The sequence below is a fragment of the Pseudopodoces humilis genome, chromosome 2, assembly GCF_049639895.1.
Source record: "Pseudopodoces humilis isolate 2021_Gansu_Grassland_sample_001 chromosome 2, ASM4963989v1, whole genome shotgun sequence".
NCBI classification, from domain to species: Eukaryota; Metazoa; Chordata; class Aves; order Passeriformes; family Paridae; genus Pseudopodoces; species Pseudopodoces humilis.
The window spans coordinates 27,510,924-27,533,720 of NC_142201.1; the positions used below are offsets into that span (position 1 = coordinate 27,510,924).

The 22,797-nt window shown below is 43.7% G+C and overlaps 1 protein-coding gene across 2 annotated transcripts in view; it reads right to left on the reverse strand.

Moving 5' to 3' along the window:
- The window catches only part of ECRG4 (ECRG4 augurin precursor), a 59,745-nt gene that overhangs the window by 7,994 nt on the left and 28,954 nt on the right, over positions 1-22,797 (reverse strand). Inside the window, exon 1 of one of the 2 annotated variants that reach the window (XM_005516563.3) lies at positions 12,621-12,782. The exons of the other annotated variant lie outside the window; for it this stretch is intronic. The gene's annotated coding sequence lies outside the window, so the exon portion shown is untranslated. Of the gene's footprint in view, positions 1-12,620; positions 12,783-22,797 lie in introns of those variants that run through there. 2 annotated transcript variants of the gene reach the window in all.

Sequence of the window (22,797 nt, forward strand, 5' to 3'; positions counted from 1 at the left end):
GGAATTTGTTCCTCTTTTCTGCCTCTGTTTTCGAGTGGTTTCTCCCTGTAGCCCCATGCTTCAAGTGTCAGCAGACTACACCATGTGTTGGAGCAAACGCCCCTTCTCCTGAATCAATGCACTCTTTCATCAGGTTAACGCAGTTACTTGCAGAATACAGCTAGAAGGGACAGAAGTGAAGAGCACATAGGCAAGACTACATGGAAAAGCTGTGATGGAGTTAATTTATAAAACCAGGGCAATAACTCATGAATATTCATAGTTTACTGCTATACTGGTAATGGCAAAGGGTGTTTTGTTCAGCTGGTTGGCTTGTAACAAGCCTTGTGTGGGAGCTGGGGCTCTGCAGAACTTCAGGTGCTTTGTGCCTCTTGGCCAAGGAAATACAAAGCACAGAACCTCTTCTGGATACCAGATACATCATGATGACTCAAGAAACTGCTGGGATAAAATGCAATCTTGTAAAACCTAGAGAAGGGATTGACTCAAGTACAAGGTTATTGTAGAAATTCATTGCCCTGGTGATGGAAGAAGTGATTGACAGAAGTCTACAATGCTCAGGTTTAAACTGAGTGCATTGTCTTTGAGAAGAAGTAAATTTTTCAGTTCAGGGGACAGAAGTTTTTGACATAAAGTAAAAAAAACCAAATACAGCAGCACTTCTTTTCAAAGGTAGGGTGAAAGGTGACTGATGTTTTCCCACTAGCACTCTATTTCTTTCCAGTTTGTTTTAAGGACTTAAAGCAGTGTTACCCTAGTATTGTAGCAAGACACATTTTTCTGTTGAGCTTGCAACTACTGCATTGTTATTCCAAGTATTTATCCCCAAGTGAATATCCAAGTTTATTGACATGCCTGCAGTACCCTTTTCTGTTACTTACCATGAAAAACCACAGTTGCTGTGTGTACAGCTGGAATACTACAGTTTTTCCTGGGATCTCTTCATCAGCAGTGACACTGCTCTCTTTAAAACCTCCCTTTCTTCAGCATCACCAGGATCACCAGCCCTTGTTCTTGTAACCTGCCAGACATCTGCAGGGAACTTAACACAGCAGAGTAAAGGCAGTCCAGGAGGTTCTTAGAGTGTGTGGAGGATATTTGTCACAGCTGGTGAGTGAGCCCACCAGGGCAGGGTTATGTTAGACCTGCTGTTTGCAAATGGAGATGGGCTGGTGGGAGATGTGGTGGTTGGAGGCAGCTTGGGGCACAGTGATCATGAAATTAGAGAGTTCTCAGTATTTGGTGAAATCAGGAGGAGCATCAATAAAATATCCACACTAGACTTCTGGAGGGCAGATTTTGGCCTACTTAGGAGACTTATTCAGAGAGTTCCTTGGGAAACAGCCCTTAAAATAAAAGAGTTAAGGAAAGGTGGGTGGTGCTTCAAAACAGAAATCTTGAGGGCACAGGAACAGATTGTCCTCATGTGCCAAAAGATGAGTAGATGAGGCAAACATCCAGCCTGGGTGGGCAATGAGGTTTTGAAAGAACTTAGGAATAAAAAGAGGACATATCATCTTTGGAAGGAAGATCAGGTGTCTCAGGAAATATTTAAGGGGGTTGGTAGAGAATGTAGGAAAAAAAATAGGGAGGCTAAATCTCAGAATTTAATTTCTCAACTTTTGTGAAGGATAATAAAAAATGTTTTTGCAAATATATTAATGGCAAAAGGAAGGGTAAGAACAGCCTTTGTTCTCTACTGGGTGTGGGAGGGAACTTAGTAACTGCAGATGTGGAGAAGGTGGAGGTGCTTAATGCCTTCTTTACCTCAGTGTTTAGTGGGAAGAGGGCTTGTCCTCAGGACAACTGTCCTCCTGGATTGGTAGATGGTGTCAGGGAGCAGAATGGTCCCCCTGTTATCCAGGAGGAGGCAGTCAGAGAACTGCTGAGCTGCTTGGATGTTCATAAATCGCTGGGCCCAGAAGGGCCAGGGTGATGAGGGAACTGGCAGATGAGCTTGTGAAGCCACTCTCCATCATTTACCAACAGTCCTGCCTCACTGGAGAGGTTCCAGATGACTGGAAGCTGTCCAATGTGACACCCATTCACAGAGAGTGGGAAGGAAGACCCTGGTAATTATAGACTAGTTAGCCTGACCTCAGTACCTGGTAAGGTAATGGGACACTTTATACTGTGTCATCACTTACAGGATGGCCAGGGTATCAGACCCAGCCAGGATGGGTTTAGGAGGCGTAGGTCATGGCTGAACAACCTGCTCTCCTTTTATGACCAGGTGACCTGCCTGGTGGATGTAGGAAAGGCTGTGGATGTTGTCTGTTTGGACTTCAGCAGGGCCTTTGACACTGTCTCCCTGGAAAAGCTGTCAGTCCTTGGCTTGGACAGGAGCACTCTGTGCGGGATTAGGAACTGGCTGGGTCCAGGGAGTGGTGGTGAGTGGTGCTGCATCCAGCTGGGAGCCAGGCACCAGTGGTGTCCCTCAGGGGTCTGTGTTGGGGCCATGTTCAGTATCTTTATTGATGGTGTGGGTGAGGGTATTGAGTCCTTCATTAGTAAATTTGCAGATGACACTAAGCTGGGAGCGTGTGTCGATCTGTTGGAAGGTAGGAGGGCTCTGCAGAGAGACCTGGAACAGTTGGATGGATGGGCAGAGTCCAACCCATCCAATGGGATGAAGTTTAATAGGTCCAAGTGTTGAGTCCTGCATTTTGGCCACAATAATCCCGTGCAGTGTCATAGGCTGGGGATGGTGTGGCTGGACAGTGCCCAGGTGGAAAGGGACCTGGGGGTACTGCTGACAGCTGGCTGGACATGAGCCAGCCCTGTGCCCTGGTGGCCAAGAAGACCAGCGGCATCCTGGCCTGGATCAGGAATGGTGTGGCCAGCAGGAGCAGGGGGGTCATTCTTCCCCTGTACTCAGCACTGGTGAGGCCACACCTGGAGTGCTGTGTCCAGTTCTGGGCCCCTCAGTTTGGGAAGGACGTTGAGACACTGGAGCGTGTCCAGAGGAGGCAACGAGTCTGGTGAGGGGTTTGGAACACAAACCCTGTGAGGAACGGCTGAGGGAGCTGGGGTTGTTTAGCCTGGAGAAAAGGAGACTCAGGGGTGACCTTATCACTCTCTACAACTCCCTGAGAGGTGGCTGTAGTCAGGTGGGGTTGGTCTCTTTTTCCAGGCAACAGCTGACAGAATGAGAGGACACAGTCTCAAGCTGCATCAAGGGAAATACAGGTTGGATATTAGGAAAAAGTATTTTATAGAAAGATAAAGTACTGGAATGGTCTACCTGGGGAGGTGGTGAAGTCACCATTCCTGGATGTGTTTGAAAAAAGACTGGATATGGCACTCAGTGACTTGGTTTAGTTGAAGTGTTAGGGTTGGGTTGGACTCAATGATCTTGAAGGTCTCTTCCAACCCTGTGATTCTGTGTGATTCTGTGTATGGAGGCATTTAAGGCTTGTTTTAGGGCCTGATTTGCGCACCAGTGCTGGAAGCGCTCTGCTGGCATGGTTGGGCAGCACTCCCATGGGCATTAGGTAAGCAAGTCTGCACTAATGATGTCATCTGGTTAAATCTCTTTCATCACCACTGGTGACAGCAGTAGACCCTTGATGTCAAAATTTTTTTGAAATATGTTAATTAGTGCTGTCAGCAGGACTGTTCCCCAGACAGCCCTGGAATGAGAAGCAGTGAGCAGGGCCCCTTTCACGTATGGTGTAAACTCCATCAAGCCCTCAGCACAACAAAGACCATGAATTGGAGGGATGCCTGCAGCAGGATAGCAGGATGGAGCTGGTGGGTTCATTACTTTCCCAGCATGGGGTTAGACTGAGGACTACAGTCTTGGAAGACTGAAGCAAAAATTTGGGAGCAGTCCAGTGGAAACCACTCTGAACCTGACTTCAAGAATATACAGGCAGGAGCAAGACAAGGAGCTCACTGAAGAAATTCTGATAGCTGAGTCTGCTACTGGCCAGCTTTGTCTTTGGAGCCTGCAGGACTCAGTGCATGTTTTTCAGAGTAAGCAAAGAAGGTCCGAGATTTCGAAAGAGCTCTTCAACTTGCAGCAGGTTTGGTGACTACTCAGGCAACCCCGTTTCATTTCTGTGATACCTGAGTTTGTGTAAATTGGTTTTAAGCCCAGCAGTTTAAACTTAAGCTGCCTGAAATGGTGTGGGCATGTGTGGCTCTTTAACTGATATGAACTAAATTGGGGGGGGACAGGGAGGAAGGGGGAATCTCTGGCTCAAAGCATCCTGGATTTTTAAGGTTTACTATTACTATTACCATTATTACTATTATTAATATTCCACACTTTGCCTAAAATTTTGTACAAATAGATCTGTGAATAGCAGAGACTCCTCTGCTTTTGCCTCTCATCACAGTAGCTGTTGAGAGAACTATGGTTTGTTCATTAAAATGTAAGAGATAGTATCAGTAATGGCTATTCAAGGATATTCAGTAATTCCAAGCATAAGAAAAAATGCACTAAAAAGATTGATCTTGATTTCTTTCCCTCTTTCTTTATTAGGATTCATGATTACAAGTGTTTCAACACAGTAATATTCTTGAATACAGTGTAGATTAAATGCTTATATAATCACAGGACTCCCAAAGTTGGATTTCCAAGAAACACCCCCACCAAATATAATGAGACTTAGGATAAAATAATGAGGCTCAACGTCAGCATAACTTGGTAGGCAAATAGATAAGTTGGAAATTGGCCAGGGAGTGCAGGAGAAGGCACTTCATCTTTTGCAAATAAGCACCATGTAGTTTTTAACAATCCACTAAAATGATCTATTTGATCAAGAACATGGCTACACTGAAGAGTGTTCCTAACACCCAGAAAATTATTACTTTCTGCTAATAAGGTTTTTCTAAATCTCCCAGACATATTGTACAGGTCGCTTGCCTTAGGGTAGAGGCACTTGGCACTCCAAATCATTTTCTGCAGCCTGTTCCAAGAAAACTGCAGGAACTTGTGTTTTCCTTCCAAACAGAAGGAATAATATTTAAATCACCAGTCACCTCTTTCCAAAATATTTTGACTTTCATACTATTTCTTCCACCGCCCCAGAGATGTCCTGGCAGTGACAGGACCAGCCCCAAGTCCCAGGGCAAACACCTTTTCTTTAGGAAAAGCTTAATTGTTGTCATCTGTGAGTCTCATTGTCCATGGCACATGGTTTGGGATTTTAGTAATAAATATTAGAGCTCATATTTTCCATAGAAAATAGCTTAAAATAAAGTTGTTAGGATTTTTTTTCTCCTGCTTGGCTACTGCTGATATTTTTCTCAGCTTCTGTCTGAGCCTGCCAGATAAGAAATGATGTCTGTTGGTCTGTCCATCCTCCTCCCTTTCACTGGCTGACAGTACTTTGCTGCCCTCACTGCAGAATTCTCCTTGCTGCTCTAGTGATAAGCACAGTGAGAAACAGATTAGTTCAGCAACATTATCAGATCATGGCTGCTTCCTTTCCACAGAAGGATAAAAACATTCTCTCTCTAAGAAATCCTTCTCCTTTTTCTCTTCCACTGCCTCCAACATACTTTTAGGATAAACCTGGAAGCATATAGCAAGTCTGTGTGTCAGATTTAACAGGAAGGGAGATGGAGAGGGACTGTAGTACATTAATACCTGTCTTTCTGACATGGTCTGATTACATTCAAATTATTCTTTGCTTTACTGCTGTGATTTGGGATTATTTTTTATGCTTCAGAATATTTTTTTTTTAACTCTTATTCCTGAGCTATTTTTTTTACTTGTGTTCATTGCCTTATTTTATTATTCACATCCGGAATGCACACACACACACATAAAGAACCCCTTGAACAAACAAAAAAATCCCAGATCCACTCAACAAACAAGCTGCACCTACTCAAAGATTAGGAAATGCAAAATCTCAAAAATATTAAATCTTAGTGATGTCACCAGTTTAAATGGGCACGTTCCAGAGTGGGTTTCAGCCTGTGCAGGGAAGTTTACTAGCAGAACAAGTTTGCCTTCTGAGGAGAAAAGAGCCTGAGACAGTGACAGGTCAATCTGTAATAGGTCAGCCCAAGGTTTCCCTCCCTGTGCCTCAGTCACCACAGTGCCAGGAGCCCCACAATGCTGGACAGCCTGGACAAGCCCTGTGTGTCTCTGCTGCAACCTCACCAGCACAGCCAGGAGCCTCAGAGACCTGCAGGGACAGTGCCTACTGAGCACGTGCTGTAAAAATGTGGAGGTTTTATTTGAAATGGGAGAAAGTGAGTGCATTTCCATGGGGAAGGAAAAGGGGGACAGGGGACATCTCAGAGAGCTGCTGTCACCCTTGGCTGAGTGTGAAGCCAACATTTCAAAGCAGAAGAGCTGGAACATTGCCTGGAGTGTACCAGGAATTTTCAGCATGAACAAAACAGCCTGCTTTCCCCTGCCTTCTCAGGCCGGTAGGAATCGCATGGGATACAGTTTTCAGCAGCACTGCCAGCCTGCCCAGAGCAGGCCCATGGGGTACAAAATGTTTGCCCAAACAGTCAAAATACAAAATATGGCAGAGTCACCTGCAACAGAGGGCAAGTGACTGTTCTCTCCTCAGGTCAAACACGAGCCCTTGGGAGCCTTAGTAACATGCAGTGCATTCCAGCTTGGAGCAGGATTCTCAGGTTATTAGAGCAGAAACCTCACTTGTCTTCCTGACTTTATCACATATGACCTTACACCTCTCTTGATCTGCTCTGTGGCCACTCTTGCTGGCTCTGCTTTATATCCGTGCTTCCCAGTTTCACCAATGCCCTGCCTGTGAACAAGCCCATGCCTCTGCTCATCTGATGCTGGATTACCTCTCTGATTTACAGTTCAGTTTGTTTCCAGGAGAATGCACTCTCTGTACTCTCTCTGTGCTGCTGATGAACAAGAGATCATGACATCTTTAATCTTCCCCTGTGAAGCCCCACTGCACCCAGCTGTCCCTGGATGCCAGCAACTTCAAAGGGTGGGTGGCTGTGGGCTATGGAAATTTGAGGGGAGGTTTTTTGCTCATTGGGATAATTTAGGCCCCCACCCTACAAGTATTCATGCACACATGCATTTTTAATCACAAGAGCCCTATGGAATCCCATTTATCTCAGAAAGATTAAATCCCACTCTATGCCTGGATATCAAAAACCTCTGTTGTAACAGAAACGTGGCTCCACTGGAAAGGTGGGCATTTCATCCCCATCTCTTTGCTCTCCTGGGCCTGTGTTTGGTAAGTGACAGAAAGGAATGCTGCTGGTCTCTGATCCTGAATCACAGCATGGGTCCTGACTCAGCTCACATTAGCTCTCCTTGTGTTAGTAGGACTGCACAACTCCCGAACCCATGCTGGCTCTCCATTAACCAAGCAGAGGAACGTGCTTGTACTTGTTAATGTAGATAGGTCTCTGGAGTTCCTGCCTGCTCCTCAAGGCACTGGCATAATTGTTGATTTGTCCTGGAACTCCTGCCATGGAGGATGGCACAGAGGAGCTAAGATGCTGCCATCTATCTCTGGCGTGTTGTTTCCCTTCCACCAAAAATGTCCTTGTAAGCAAGACAGCCATGGTTTGGCTCAGATCACTCAGTTTCTGGGTCAGACAAGATATAAACTTTAATCTGAAAGTTAATCAGTTTCATAGAGAGGAATTCTGAAGATATAATTCTTCAAGTTGTAATGAGCAATTCATTTACTTTTACCAAAACCAACACAAAATTCTTTCACCTCCTTCTCTCTCAAGATCTGCCATTTTAAGTCTTTGTGTCTGATTCCTTTTTTATTTTAAAGAGGACCATAGTGATTTTTGCTTTAAAGTATGTTGTCCTTATTTAACGTTTTCACTTGCTGCATGGCAGATCTGAAGTACTGTTCCTGACCAAAGGACAGTGACTTCCTTTTTATTAGGTAATATTACTGCCTAATGGCTACAATGAAAAGATGCTTTCACATGGTAATTATTGTTAAAATTATTGTTAAAATAAAAAATAATTGTTAAAATAAGCTGCAAGTATTTGGAATGGGCTGAATGGTATTTGGAATGGGGAGGACCTGATCTGGATAATGCCATGGTGTCCTGATGACACCAATCTCTTTCTCTCCAAAGAGAGTGAGTCCAGGTTGGGGTTGAGCCATACAGCAGTGAGTGTGTACAAACATACATCCATACATACATACACACAGACAAACCTTTGAGGATTGCTTGTACCTGACAGAATTGGCACAAGCATAGTGATGACTCTATGATAGATTGGGAGAGGCCACACAGTGGTATTAGACTGCTTATTTTTACCCAGCTTATAACTGGAATAGAAACATCTTCATAAAGACGGTCACTTAAATTTGTAATTTTTATGTTGATTAATGCAGACACAGGGACAGCAATATAACTTTGATATTGGTAATTACACAAAATCATTTAGGTTGGAAAAGACACCCAAGATCAGCAAGTCCAACCATTGACCAATCACCACCAGCTCAACTAAACCATGGCATGCAGTGCCACGTCCAGTTGTTTCTTGAACATTTCCAGGGATGATGACTCCACCATCTCCATAGGGAGTCCATTCCAAAGTTGTTACCCTTTCTGTGAAGAAGTTCTTAATGAATTTCAGTTGTTGATAATCACTTGTTAACCAGAGATGGCAAAATCACCATATCATAGAAACACTTAGTAGGGAAAGTCCAACAAAAAACCTTCCACTGTCAAGTCCACCACTAAACCATGTCTCTAAGTGCCAAATCCATGCATCTTTTAAAAACCTGCAGGGCTGGTGACTCCAGTGCTTCCCGGGACAGCAGGGAGGAGATTGGAGCAGATAGGAAGCTTTCTGCTGTTTAGTCTTTTTCAATTAAGAGAAAATGACAGATCAGTCATACTTTGAAGAACACCAGTCATACTTTGAAGAACATGAGAGCACATTTTTCACAGACTGAGCCTGGCTGGCTGCTCGCAAAGTTTAGGCACCTGGATAAGAAAAGTCTTGGTTCTGCTAGTATAAATACAATAGTTGTCCTTAGGTTTAGTAAAGCCAACCCTTTACCCTTGATAATTTCATATGAAATTTTTGTCATGGGGTTTGAGTTGGCCATGTCATGACAAATTATTTTACATTTAAAAAAAAAGAAAAAAGTACCAAATACAACCAAATCACTGAATCATTACAAAGCCATTAAATATGTCCATGGAAAAGGTTTTCCATAGTACTAATCTTACATGACTTACTAATTAAATTTTGTACTTAAAACAATCCATACTGAGATGTTTGAAGAGAAAAGAGAGAAATGCACAAAAGAGACGAGAAATAGCAGAAAGAAGAGAGAAACACACAGTGGAGAGAGGACTTTTTATCTGATAAGAAGGAACATATGCTGTAAGGTATGTATTTTAGTAAAGAAGCCAAAACCCTCAAATCTCCACTGCTGTCACCATTCCTATAGAATTCCCATCAAACCTACAGTCTCAATATACAAAACAATCAATCAGTCTCCCTAGCCATGGAGAGATCCCACTGCCCAAGGCATAGATTGATTTCACTGTGAGCACAGAGGAAAATTCAGGCAAGGCTAAAAAAAGAAACAGATTAAAACAAAGGCTGACAGAATACCTTCATTTTGGTTTCGTTATGAACAAATTCTAACTCTTTATTATTTCTTCTGAGCTGTCTCTCTCCTATTCATCTCCATTCTCCATTTAAACATCATATATTTTCATTCAGAAATAAGCTCTCATTACAAAGGACTGATCTCTTATATGTATATACACAATACAAACTAGGAATATTAATCAAAGATCTAAGCATATTTTCTGCATAGAAAATATGTTGGAAAATGTATCTTCCCATTCCCTTCCCCAACTATATAGGCAGCTTCAGGAAAAAATGATCCCAAATGATCTGGAGTTTATGACAAGAGCACCTACACTTATGAAACATATGTATTTTGCTTACTGATATTGGAATTCTGTGCAGGGAGAATGCATGTGCGAGGAGTGGAGCAGCCTCCCTTCCGAAGTTCTTTTAACCTAATTGGATGTGTAATGGGCTCTGAGTATAAATTCCAAGGGGAAACATCAGATGGATGTTAACAATACCAGAACAACTTCTAAAGAACTTTCTTGGACTATGTGGATCTTTCTTAACCAAGGAGAGGTTTTTTTTTCTGCTTGTCAAAAGACAGTCTCTGTCACAGGTACTCTTCTTGATCCTGAAACATGACTTTATACAGGGATGTCAGAGGACCTGAATTATGCATGTGATCAGCCCAGAGTGATGCCATCTAGCCTTAAAACCAATGCAGCTCTCTTGGATGTGAAAGGAAGGAGACGACAGGTGGTAGTGTAGAATTTGCGCATTCACAAGTCACCTACAAAATGTATTTCTCCAAATATATACAAAAATGTCAGCAAAAGCCAACTTTCCTCCAACCTAACCAGTATTGTTTTCCCATCAATTTCTCAGTAGTGGCTTCAGGCAATACCTGAAAAAGGTTGGTGGCTGATGACAGCACTACAAGGAGCAGAGAGGCTGCAAGTAAGAGTCAGAGGAGGCAAGGGGCAGTGGTGTAACATTAGAAAGACCAACGGGCAAGAGTGATTTTACAAGGCCTTGACAAATTCCATTTACTCCTCAAAGTTAAAGACTTGTGGTTGTGCCTCCTGCCTAGAATAATAACTCATCCTCCTGCTGAGGATGAAATCTGTGTGGTGAGAGGTAAGAACATTCTCTGTAAGCACAGCCTTCACAAAACAAAGGAACACAGATGTGATTTTCCCACAGCTACACTGAGACCCAGTCATAGGAGTTAATGGCTGCCACAGGGAAGGACTGTCATAAGGGCTTCTCCTTTCTATAACTGAAAATCCAGGTTTGATGCATGCTCTGTTAACTGTTCAATTCTGAAGGTTTCAGCATCTTTTCTCAGTAACCACACATGGCAATCAATATTTTCAGAGGCCACTGACACAGCCTTAAAGGCATCCCATCTGTCTGTCATAGGAAAGCTTCTCATCTCTATGTATCTGCATTAGTATTCTCTGGGAATGAAGCATATTGAAAAAATACATTGAGTATGAGGCCTTTACAAAATGCTGTGGTGGATTTACTACAGAGTGTGTGTTGCAACACCCAAATGAACATTCATGTGAGAAGGCCCAGAAAACAGCAGACCCCACATGATTTCTTACAGACAACTCTTCTGTACATCATTGTCTTCCCTATAGTAAATCAAGCCAAACACAGCATGCAAACATTTCCGTATTTCAGCCTGTGCTAAATAAATGTTTTTTCCTATTGTTTTTTAATGACAGATGTTTCCCTTTGAATTTTCATGCTCTAGCACAGATCATTCTATAGTCACCTTAAAACTCTACATATGTACATGAATGTATGTGAATCAACTGCAATGGTAAAATATGCAGAACCTCTGCATGCCAATTTTTTTTAAACATTACCTATCCATCACTGTTCTCTGCACTTGTTAAGGGATAGTGTTCTTCCACCCTACCAAAATTTCCCTAAACAGATTCTTAAATGTCTTCCCTAAGACAGATTCTTAAAAAAACTCCAAAGTAAGACTTAGTCATGAGAACTGTTATTTGTGGCCAAGAATATAGCTTGGCTGAAACCAAGGAGGACTTAGCAAGAGTTAAGCTCAAAGAGTTTAGGAGCAGTCCATGCCTGATTTAACCACATGCCTCCAAAGAGCATGCACAGAGCAGGCTGCCTTGCCCTAGGTCCTCTTGCCCAGCCTGCAGCACAGCATTTTCTTGCAGGACTGTGGTGAACTGTCACTTCTGACCATTTTAATCAGTCCAGCTGTAGGGATGCTGTGGCTGGTCTGGGTCACATGTGCCCTTGGAGCATTGCAGCTACAACTGCATCACTGAGTTGTTAATGTCTTCTGCAAGGCTGGCTCAAGTCTTCAGGCTATCTGGACTATGTGCTGGTAAAATACAGCCTGAGGAGGTGGGGCAACCTAGCCTTTACAAACATATTAACTGATGATCAGATTTGAAGATTAAAAGTACACTGTGGCTCCTGCCTTCAGCTTGCTTTCAGGAATCACAGTGAAGATAAGCCACTCAATTGTCAAGCTTCCTTTTGTTACAAACACTCTCCCTTTATTTCCCAAACATGGCATTCTTAATTGTACCTATAAATTACTTCTTCAGTCCTCTTGTGTAGCAGCATGAAAAGCAAGTTTTAACACGGAATGTGACAAATCTACAGAAGTACACTAACCATAAGACGTCTGTGTTACAAACTGGACATTTCATCAAAGAAGTAGCTTTTTTGGTTGTTTTCTCACTGGTCAGCTGCAACAAAGAAAGTAATAACAAACAGACAATAGATTTCCCAGAGCTCTGCCAATATCCCCTCTATGTCCACTCACTTCTAATACTTTCAGACATTTCCTCTGCTACACAGCGCGCATTCACACCCCAGTGCGTGCACACAGGCATGCACAGACCAACAAAGAGCATCCTTCCAGCAAAATGTCCTGCGTGAGGCTACAGATCACTGAAGCCCAAAACATTTCTTTATGACACCCCACAGTTGTTTTCAGGGAAGGAGTAAGACGCCACAATACTTTTTTCTAAACAACACTGACATGTTTCTGACATTCCTCCCCTTCCTCCAGCAGACAAATATTTTATCAGTTTACCTTTAATGTAATATTCTTCCTGTCTCCTTCCCAGGATGGGAATGCCTGGCCAGAAGAAATGACTTTTCCTGCCACAGAACAAGTTTCTCTTTATTTCAGCATGCCCTGCCTCCTGCAAGCAGGGCAAGAAGATCACGGGAGCCACGGGACTGGTGGGGATGCCGGGCGTGAAAGGCGCGTTTATTCTGTCTCTCCCCAATCCCAGCCCCTTGGCTGTAGGCGTCTACCCAGCACTCCTTGGATCAAGAGTGGAGAATCACATTTCTCCTTGATCAGGCTGGCTGCCTGGAGGAAGATGATTGCAAGCAGATGTACCCATGTTCTCATGTGAAAGGAATTTCAGCTTTTGTGTCAGCTGTACTGTACGATGAGCGTCCAGCTCCAGGGAGCATTTTAGTGCTCTGTAATTCCTTGCAGGTGCTGGGAACCAGTATGTGTTGGTACAGCAGAGCTGAGACACAGGAGGGACAGCACACCTGGGGTCAGCAGGAGGGCCAGAAGCCAGAGGCATGACCAACAGGCTCCCCTTACTGCAGGGAACAAGGCTGGAGTTCATAAAAACTTATTTTCCTGCTGATCACCCATTATGCCCAAAACTTCACGAGGCTGTGGCAGCAAAACTGTGTTTTACCACAAGTGTAGTGGTTTCAACCTTCTCTTATGGATGATCCAGGAGGAATAAACAAGATAATCAATAGATTAATAGAAGATCAATAATATCAAATTAATTTATCTGAATATGTAGCTAATGAGGAACAGACAATGAGTGTGGCATCTGTATATTAGAAAGTTCTTCTTATTCGGTGGGATATCCCAGTAATGTTGCAAATGGCCTAAGGAAATTGCAATCAACTTAAAAAAACACTTGATGCAGTTACAGCTGTATTTTGGAGTTTTATATAAAACATTATATATTTTTAGTGCCAGAATGGCTAAGATACATATCCAGATATTCAGTGGAAATGGATGTACCCTTTGGATCATACTTCAGGATGTCTGGCCACGTCAGGGTGAATATTCCTGCTCGTGGGACATACCTGGACATACAGTGGCAAAGCAGCTGTAAGCAGTGTGTAAGGGCCCAGACACTGCACATGGGGCTCACCTCCAGGCAGCCAGCCACATGTCCAGCTTCATGTGGGAGTACTGGGAAGAGAGGCTTTACTTACTGCCACCACTTGGAAATAACATGATCATGCAGACCTCAAAAGTACCACCACTGTGGCTTGCTGTTTACTCAGCAAAACCCAGTCCACCTGACACAGATTTTTAAACCTAAAAGAACAGCACCTGGAAGACATCAAAAGCCTTTTCTTTTCTTTGCTGGCTCCACCGAAAACATCAGTGCTTACTTGAGAAGATGTCTTCTTAGGAAAAAAAATTTAGCTTCAGGTCTGATCTGTGAAGCTCCAGTGTGGTAAATACTATTTTAACAGCAAAGGTGGGTTAAGCAAACTCTGTTCTGCTTTTCCCCACATGGCTGTGTCTGCTCACATAGAGGTCATGCAGTGGTCCAGATCAGGGAAGCAGCGTTGGCTGCAAATACCCCAAGGGAAAAGAAACAACCTGCCCATCATTTTGCTTGATCTTCTCATTCACCTTCTCACTGATTCAATGAGACACAGCACAGGGGACAGGAAAACACTATGCAATGTTGAGAGCCAAGTCAGATGAGACTGAGACACATTGTGACATCTCACCAACAAGAAGAGCTTCTCTTGTCTCTTCAGCCCTTCCAGGAGCTACTCTCACCACCGATGCCATCTTGACTCCAACATCATGTCTTTGCCCACACAGCTTAACTCACTAACTCAGCAGAATAATCTGGCAGAAGAATAATCCAGCAAAAACTAACCCAGCAGTAATGGAGGATTCACTCCTGTACAGTGGCAGCAGCAAGATGCTTTGGGATAAGGGCTGTGCCAACATGTAGGGAGGCTTGCTTGCTGTAAGCATTCCTTAAGAAGCTCTCATAACATTTCGGCCTGTTTTCCTGGAAAATGAAGAAGTCTCTCCAGAGATGAAGGAGTCTCTGCTCAAAAGCCACACAAAGGACAAGCCCCTCCAGTATTTTGTCCTGCAAGGGCTTTAAAAATCCCTGTCCCTCCATCCAGCCCAAATGTCTTGTTGTTTGTGAGTCATTTCCCTGAAGTAGGCGAAGGTGCCAATCAGAGTAATCTGGCAGAAAAATCCAGTCCTTGGGACAATTTTGGGCGGGGAGATGGAGAGACAAATCTGCCACTAGTACTATTTTTACAGTAACAGGAACAAAAAGGGACTGCAATGGCTTGATTGTTTTTTATCACCTTGCTGACTTCAACTTCTGCAGCAAGAAGAGAGCGCATGTCCTTGCTTGTCCCCAGGCACTCATATTCATGCAGATTTCTGTCTGCACACACCTTGCTGGCTATTGAGAGACTGAAACATGTGCCAAGGAATTGCCTTCATGGATGCTTGGCAGTATGCAAGGGACAGACACTTGCACTGCCCCATGGAGGGGGTTTCATGTGCCTCCCTCTACTGCACGCATGCAGCTTGTAGCACCCTGACCCTCACTGTCCAGGTGCCACAGAGCAGGGGATGCTGAGGCCACCCAGCCCTTTGCCACAGGCCCTCACAGATGTAGCTGATGGTACACTTGTGGCTGAAGGCCACTCATGGGGGAGCTTTGCTGCTCCCTCTTCCCAGCTGCCACAATCCATTAGTGTCCTCCTGCCAGAAGAGCCTGATGATGCCTGAGTGTGCCACCGCCAAGGGTGAAGTGAGATGGCAGCTACACCAGAAAGGCATCCCAGTGAAGCTCATGAACAAGAAAAATCCTGCCAAATGGCCTAATCCAGGCTCCTTCTGCAGGCTGTGCTTCCCAGCCTGAACATTCAGCACATAAATGATACACCAAATCATCACACAGAGGTTTAATTCCCTGTCTGGTAAAACACTGGTAGGTAGCAACTCTGGGACAAACCATACAGAAACAGCGAAGCAAAAAAGGATTTCTGATGTTGTTCACAGCCACCTTCCTTATAGCCTGTGACTCTAAGTCTGCATTTTTTGTAATCAAAACTTTTCTGCATAAACCCAGTGTCCAGAAGAACAGCTCTGAAGCAATACCCCAATTCAAAAGGACCAATCTTTATATGCTAGAACTACTTGCTTGGACAATGTTAAGAGTAAGGATTAGGAAAACAGTCATGAGACAAATCAAGTAAGACTGGGTGAGAATTTTGCCTCAGTACATAGCCTTGTGTTATTAAACCAGTAACTGGAGCAGAAAGCTCCTTCTAGACAGATGCAAAAAGCAAAAATAAAAGGGGTGTTGACGAATCATTAGTCTGAATTACTGGAAAGTGGGCAGCAAACTGACAGGTAGCTTCCAGCAAATTTCTGTGTAAAGGTTTAGTAGAACTTTCCCAACCAAAGCTTTGAGACTTTCAGGACTTTCACTCTTGATGAAAGGCTTAGACACTACTCCAAGGAAGCTTCAGTATTTAGAAATCTGATAATGCACATGTGTCACCCCAGGACAACATGTGATGTGGGAATGCCAGCAGAAGGCGGCTACTTTTAGCACTGTGGGAGATGGGCAGAAGGGAATTCTGTTCATGAAGATATTTTATTTCAGATTGCTTGACCCATATTATTTAAATAGTACATCAGCCTAAATCAGAAAGAATGACAGTTTCCTTTTATACAGTTGTGACTTTGCTTTGTGTTGTCTGTAATTGCTGTAAACAGATCCTGCAGTTACTGAGCTATATAGTAACGAAGTCATCTATCTTGGGGAAATTCTTCCTGTTCTCCTGCCGACTCTGCCTCATCTTGGCCGCCCCCCTACCTCCTCACATTCCAGTCATGGCTCTGTTTATACTCCTGGGTTTTTCACTCTACCAGTAGCTCAGACTGGAACATATTTGCACCTCACTCCCTTGTGCTGATGGACCTTGCTATGAATGGCCCCTTCTGTGAGGACACACGTGAGCTCTCAGAGCTCAGCAGCATTTTGTTGAAGGCATTGACACAGAGGTACCCTGCTTCCAGCTTTATTCCATAAATAACTACAGTGTCAGTTTTTGGATGCACATTAATAAGTGCAAGAGTGGCAAGAAACCACAGTATCTCTTCCACCGTCACCCTGTCCCAGTTAAATGATTGAATTCCATCAAAATCCTCCTCCCCTTCAGACTTCAATGCTTGTCTAAAGCAGATGGCCCCATAAATAATACATCCTAGGAAACCTGATCAGTCACCTCTGGGATATGCTTGAGCTCCTGTCTCTCATCATATCATCACTAGATTAGCTCTGGGAATTCCTTTAATTTAATCCTTTTAACAGGTCATGTGTGCAAGAAGCGGTGACTGGGAAATTAGATGCATTTCATTGGGCTGCATTGTTGGTAGCCTGAAGTCAGCAGGTCCCCACTCACTGCTTTTGGGGATTTTTTTGGGCACTGCGCTCAGCTGATGAACCCTCACCACCCAAGCCTGAGGCAGTGAGGCCCAGGACCAATGTGGCTGAACATGGAGAGGCCAGGAAAAAAGGGGCCAGAGTATCTGAGCATCACCATCACATGTGGCCAGAGCGTTCTCAGGAGAAAGACTTTGAGCAGGGAGGTATTTGCTACCTTCACTGGGAATGGAAAATGTAGTATTTATTTTAGGATGTAAGACGGAAATCTGTAAATTCCATTGTCTTTGTTTTTAGTCCCCTATAGTTATTCAAATTACTGGATTTTAGCAGGGGCTCAGAGACATTCCACAGGATTTATTCCCACATTCATGCAAACATCACTTCAGGTTAAGTGGGAAGAAATTCCGGGTACCAGTGGTGAGGTGGGTCCTTTTAACAGTTACCACCATGGTGACACCAATCTTGGGGCTTCCTGCCCTCCCTGCCCTGCTACAGCCCCAACTCCACACACGTTGGCAAAATGTCCCAGCTGGGTTTGTGTCACCTTCATTGCAGTGCCTGCAAGGATGGGTGTGCAGGGTGAAGCAGGGGCAGATATGGGGTCTGTGCACATGAGGAACAGAGGCAAGAACAGGACTGCTTTCCATGCCTCCATGCCTCTGGAGCCACAGCCTGGTCCCTGTGGTCACACACGCTGCAGCAGGCAAGCTCAAAGTTCCATTTCCAAAGGGTTTGGAAACCACTCTGCTTTTTAAAAAAATTGGTACCGGAAAAGAAAAGCTGAGCTTGAGTCCTTATCTGGAAATGCCTGCAGGATGCAAATATTTGAAAGTAGCATTGCTAAACCAGAATGGCTTTTAAATCATAACAAATCATATCTTGCATTTCTGCAATGCCTTTCATCCTATGTTCTCTTCACAAACATAAACACATGAAGTTCAACAACACATCTGGCAAAGCATTGTGCTGTGTGGGAGCTTTCACATCCCAGTTTGGTAGATGAACAGACATGTGGGGTCAGTGGTGGCTGCCTGCCCCACATCAGACAGGATATGTGCAGCAGTGGTGGGAACATGGCCAAGATCTCAGCTCAAGTTGGGAGAAATCTTTCCCTGGTAACCCTGGGGATTTATTTGTCAAGAGACTTGGTCACAGATCCAGAAAATAAAATCTTGAAGACTGCAGGGGACAAAACAAACTCAGCTCTTCCAGCTATCTTTTTTGAGCTTTTCTGTATCCACCCAATGCATTAGCAACGTGGAGATGTGATCCCATTTAGGTTTTTGTCTCCTGCATGCCTGGTTGGTATTCTGCTGGAAACCAATTATCAAGAGACACATTTACTGTGTGGCGAATCAGAATTCGTTATTATCACCACCCCATTAATTTCCACACACATCTGCTAAAGTACTTGTTTCTGCCTGTGTCTCACATTTATCTTCATCTAATCCAGTTTTTACTGCCCTTGTCTTAGCGCCAGCAACTATCATGAGGCGCTGTAAACACTTGTTAGTTAACCATTTATGATCGCCAGCTCTTCAAACTCCACGTTACTCTAGTTGTTGGAGTTTAGTGAGTTTAAGATCTGCCATATCATTGTTATTTTGCTACATTATGAAATAAGTCCCAGCCTCCCAGGGGCAGGAGGGGAGAGGAAGTTTGGGATTTTCAAAGAGATCCAGGAACCAAGGAGCTCAGTTCCTCCAGGATGTCAGTGGGGCTGAGCTGAGCTCAGTCTGTGCCGGCTTCTAGAAAGCTAAGCCTAAATCCTTTGATAAGCAAATAAGTCAAGAGGTTTTGCACATCCTAAGCCTTCTTCAGGTCCAACACCAGCCTAAACATGCCCTGGCAGGTCCCACCCCACTGGCTGCTGCCACCCCTCTGATGCAGCAGGAAGGTGGAGTGGTGCCAGCTGGTAGGAAACCTCAGCCTCAGCAGCCTTTCATTTCCTGTTGTTCAGCCACTGTCCAAATAGGACATGTCCCCAGCAAAGAGGGAATGTTTCTGAAAAGACAACATATCCTGCTCTCAGAAATGCTGGCTTCATAGCTGTACCTACTTCTTACAAGATACCTCAGGTTAAAATGACTTCTCCTAAATCAAAAGTAATTTTTCCCAAACTACTTGACAGCCTCTTCTTCTGTCAAATGCAATTATTTCACACTAATTAAAGGGCTGCACCCAGGCTCAGCAGGAAGCTGGAGGAATCCAGCTCTGAACTGAAAACTCTTCATTTCTGCTCAGCATTCAGGTACCCAAATCTCAGGAAAAACAAGCTGACTCCCTCCATGGCACTGCATCCCAGTGACCCTCTCCTCCTTGGAGACAGAAGCAAAGCCTGGGCTCCATCAGCCGAGGAAGCTGTGGTGGTGCCAGACAAGAGTGGGCAGCAGGAGTCAGCACGCCCATGGTGGCCTCCCCTCAGCATGGTGGACACCAGCAGATGTTACCCAAAGATTTCTTCTGGCCCAATTCTGTATCTATCAATGGACTAAATAAAATGCAAAAGAAGTCTTGATATCATCTACCAGCAGCAAACAATTGCCTTGGTGCTCTGTGAGCCATCCTCTTTGAATTTACTGTGCCCTGTTGGAATTAAATGTCCTCTTTCTGCCTTTCTCTGAAATACATATACAGTAGGCAAACATTGTCAGGATAAAAATATCCTCCCAGAACCTCTCAAGCAACCGCACGAAGCCTGGATGCAGGGAATTTCATTGCACTAATGGCCTTATCAGCACGTGCTGGCACTGCCTGGACCTGTAGCGCTCCCCAGCCTCTCTGTGGAGCAAGGAGGCACCAAATCACTACATTTTCATCCATACAGCCACCTGCAGCAGCACAAATAACAAGTATGTGCCTGTGCCAGATCTAATCTGTCCCAATATCCCCTCTGCACCTGATCCCCTGTGCCTTGGTCCCTCCTTGTCTGCTCACCATCTGTGGCTCGGTATGGATTATGTGCAGATGATCCAAAGAGAGGCACGTGCTATCACAAACTGACAGAAGTGCCCACCTTCTTTCCTCTTCAGGCTCTGCAACATCCCATTAACTTTAGCACTAGGAGATTAGTTCTTGTGTTAAGGTTGAATTCCCCTGACTTAAATTTCTACCAATTGGATCTTGCTATCCCCTTGTCTGTAACTTTATATCGCTCCACCATTCCCTTATCAGATAGATTTTTCTGTCTGCAAGAACATAAGCTGGATAAGGTTTTCTCCTAGGTGAGAATGACAGCCTTTCTGCTTCAAGTCACACCTGGAAAGGCTTGGTCTCCAGGCTGAGGGTCACCTGGACTGTTCCTGCTCCTCTCCCCAATATTTTCTCATTCTTCCTGCAGTAAGGAGTCCATACCTGGGCATCTGTCTCCAGAGTGGTCATGTGCGTGCTGCACAGACAAACAGCAACATGACTGCTTCTGTTTGATGCTCCTCTTCTTGTGCAACATTGCCCTGGGAAGTTTTCTTGAGGAGGCTATTCATAATCACTCTCATGGCCTGCGTGGGACAGATTCTCCTGTCTTACTTACTTACTTAAGGTACTCCTTATATATTCCAAGCTGTAATGTACCTCTATTTTAGAAATATTTAAACATGTTTTGGATGGTGACTATTAACCAGACATTATTCTTTCTCAGTAACCTGTCATTATCACTGTAGTTTCATCCCCTAACTTTCCCAGAAGGAATTTTATTTTATAGCACAAGATGATTGCAGCACTTAATGGTTTATGTACTGGATGAAATTTTGCTGGTTACAATTCTTTAATGTTTTTCTTTTTGCACAGGTCTTCTTGACTATAGTTAAATATGGATCTTTTCCTCTTGAAATCTGCTTCTGGTGGTGGCTTGGACTATAATGATGACTTCCAGAATCCTGCTCTAGACTCTTGTAGCGTAGAAGACAAGAATACTGTTGATCTCCATGCCAAAAATAAATCCCAGGAGCTTATTTAGAAGCAATTTAGCTTCTAAAGTTAAAGTTTAATTACTATAGTACCTGAACATTTACCAGGTTAATTAGACCGGATCAGCAAAATCTCATTCAGATGTAGTGGTTTCCTCATTTCCATTTAGATATGGATCTCTTTCAGCTTTTGCTGTGAACCTTCATATCCAAGTCAGCAAAAATGCCTGCAGCTTTTTTTCTCTTCTCACTTGCTTCTTTCTTTTTCCCTCTTTCCAATTTTTTTCATTACACAATGGTACTCTGCTTCACTCCAAATGCATTGTTCTATCTGAAACTCACTGAGGCTGATGAAAGTCCTTCCACTGTTCTCAGAAGGCCCTACCTGAGACTCATAATTTATGCATTACCTCAGCTGTAAGCATCTGAGATATGTAAAGAATATAATCACTTTCTATCATGTCTTCTTTTTGTTCCTTCTTTTTTTCAAATACTCCATACAAGCTGTTAATGGAGCAAATGACATAGAAACATAATCTGTATTCCTGCAGGTTTTATGGCTGTTCTTGCTGCTTATTTCTTATCACCTGAAGTGATAAAGCTGTGTGGGTGATACCATAATTGAGTTAGTGGAAGTGATTTATCAAGTTGCCAACAGAGAATGAAAACTTTGGGGGAGAGGGGGGAAAAAAGTAGCAGGAGAATATGGACTTTTCAGCAACAAGAATCTTCCTTTTTATGCAAATGGTTATGTTAATGAAAATCACGGTGGGGGGGAAAAACCCATAGTCACAACAATTTTGCTTACAGAGTGGATGATAGCTTATCTCAGGAAAAGGCTTTCAAAGCTTGCCCTGAAATGTCATGTGGGCTTCATTATCTCTCTGATAAAGCCTAGTGTGTAGGATCTGTTCTTCACTCCTTGCTGCTAACTGATTAGGAATAAGTCTATAATTCTTCATTATGCAGAGAAAATGTTGAAGAATCCCATACTTGAATGCAGGAACAACAAACATACTTCTAGTGTTTCTTTCATGGAAAAAAATAATTTTTCTCAAGAGCAAAATCAAAATCCTAATGGCTTCAAAAGAAAAGCCTCACTGATCTCAATAGAGTTTGAGGCAGGCTTTTGGTTAGTTCATTTTCCTGTTGTTATTTCCATAAATTATTATCTAGTATTTGCATTGTAGGACCTCTCAAAAGCCCCAGACTTGGGGTTCCATTGAGCTGAGCTCCAGACAAGCATCAAGACGTCAAATTCTGTAAGTGAATGTGCAAAGTCAAGTCTTCCACAAGGGCTGCTGTGGGGACCGTGACCTCCAACACATCCTGGGGGTGACACCAACGGGCAGAGGGAGCAGCTGCCCAGATGTGCTGTGCCTGTGGCCACACGTCTGATGAAACTGCACCTCAGCAGTTAATCAGCAAGCCAATGAGTTTAAAATTAAGCTGGTGCTCAAATGTTGCTGAACGGCTTAGCAGAAAGTGCTGACACCTGGCTGAGAGCTCCTACAGTTTCTGGGCACTGCTGTTTGTGGAAGCTGCTTACCTTTGGAGATCACCACCTTCCTCACCAACCCAAAATAAATTCATCACCACAAGAGGTTCAATTTTATTTGGCTGGGGAGTCATTTCTTTGGAGAAATTCTCCCTTTTATTTAATTAATTGTTTTGCTTTCTTCTCTACAGGTACAGGAACTGTGAAACAGCCCTATCAGTAATTCCTAATTTTGATAAATTAATTGTCTCCCTGTAGAGTGATTGATTACAGGAGATGCTGAGAAATGCATTTGCACATTTCAGAGTGCCTCAAATTAATTAATTATTCCACTTGAGTTGCAAGTTAGTGAGCAGGATGAAGCAA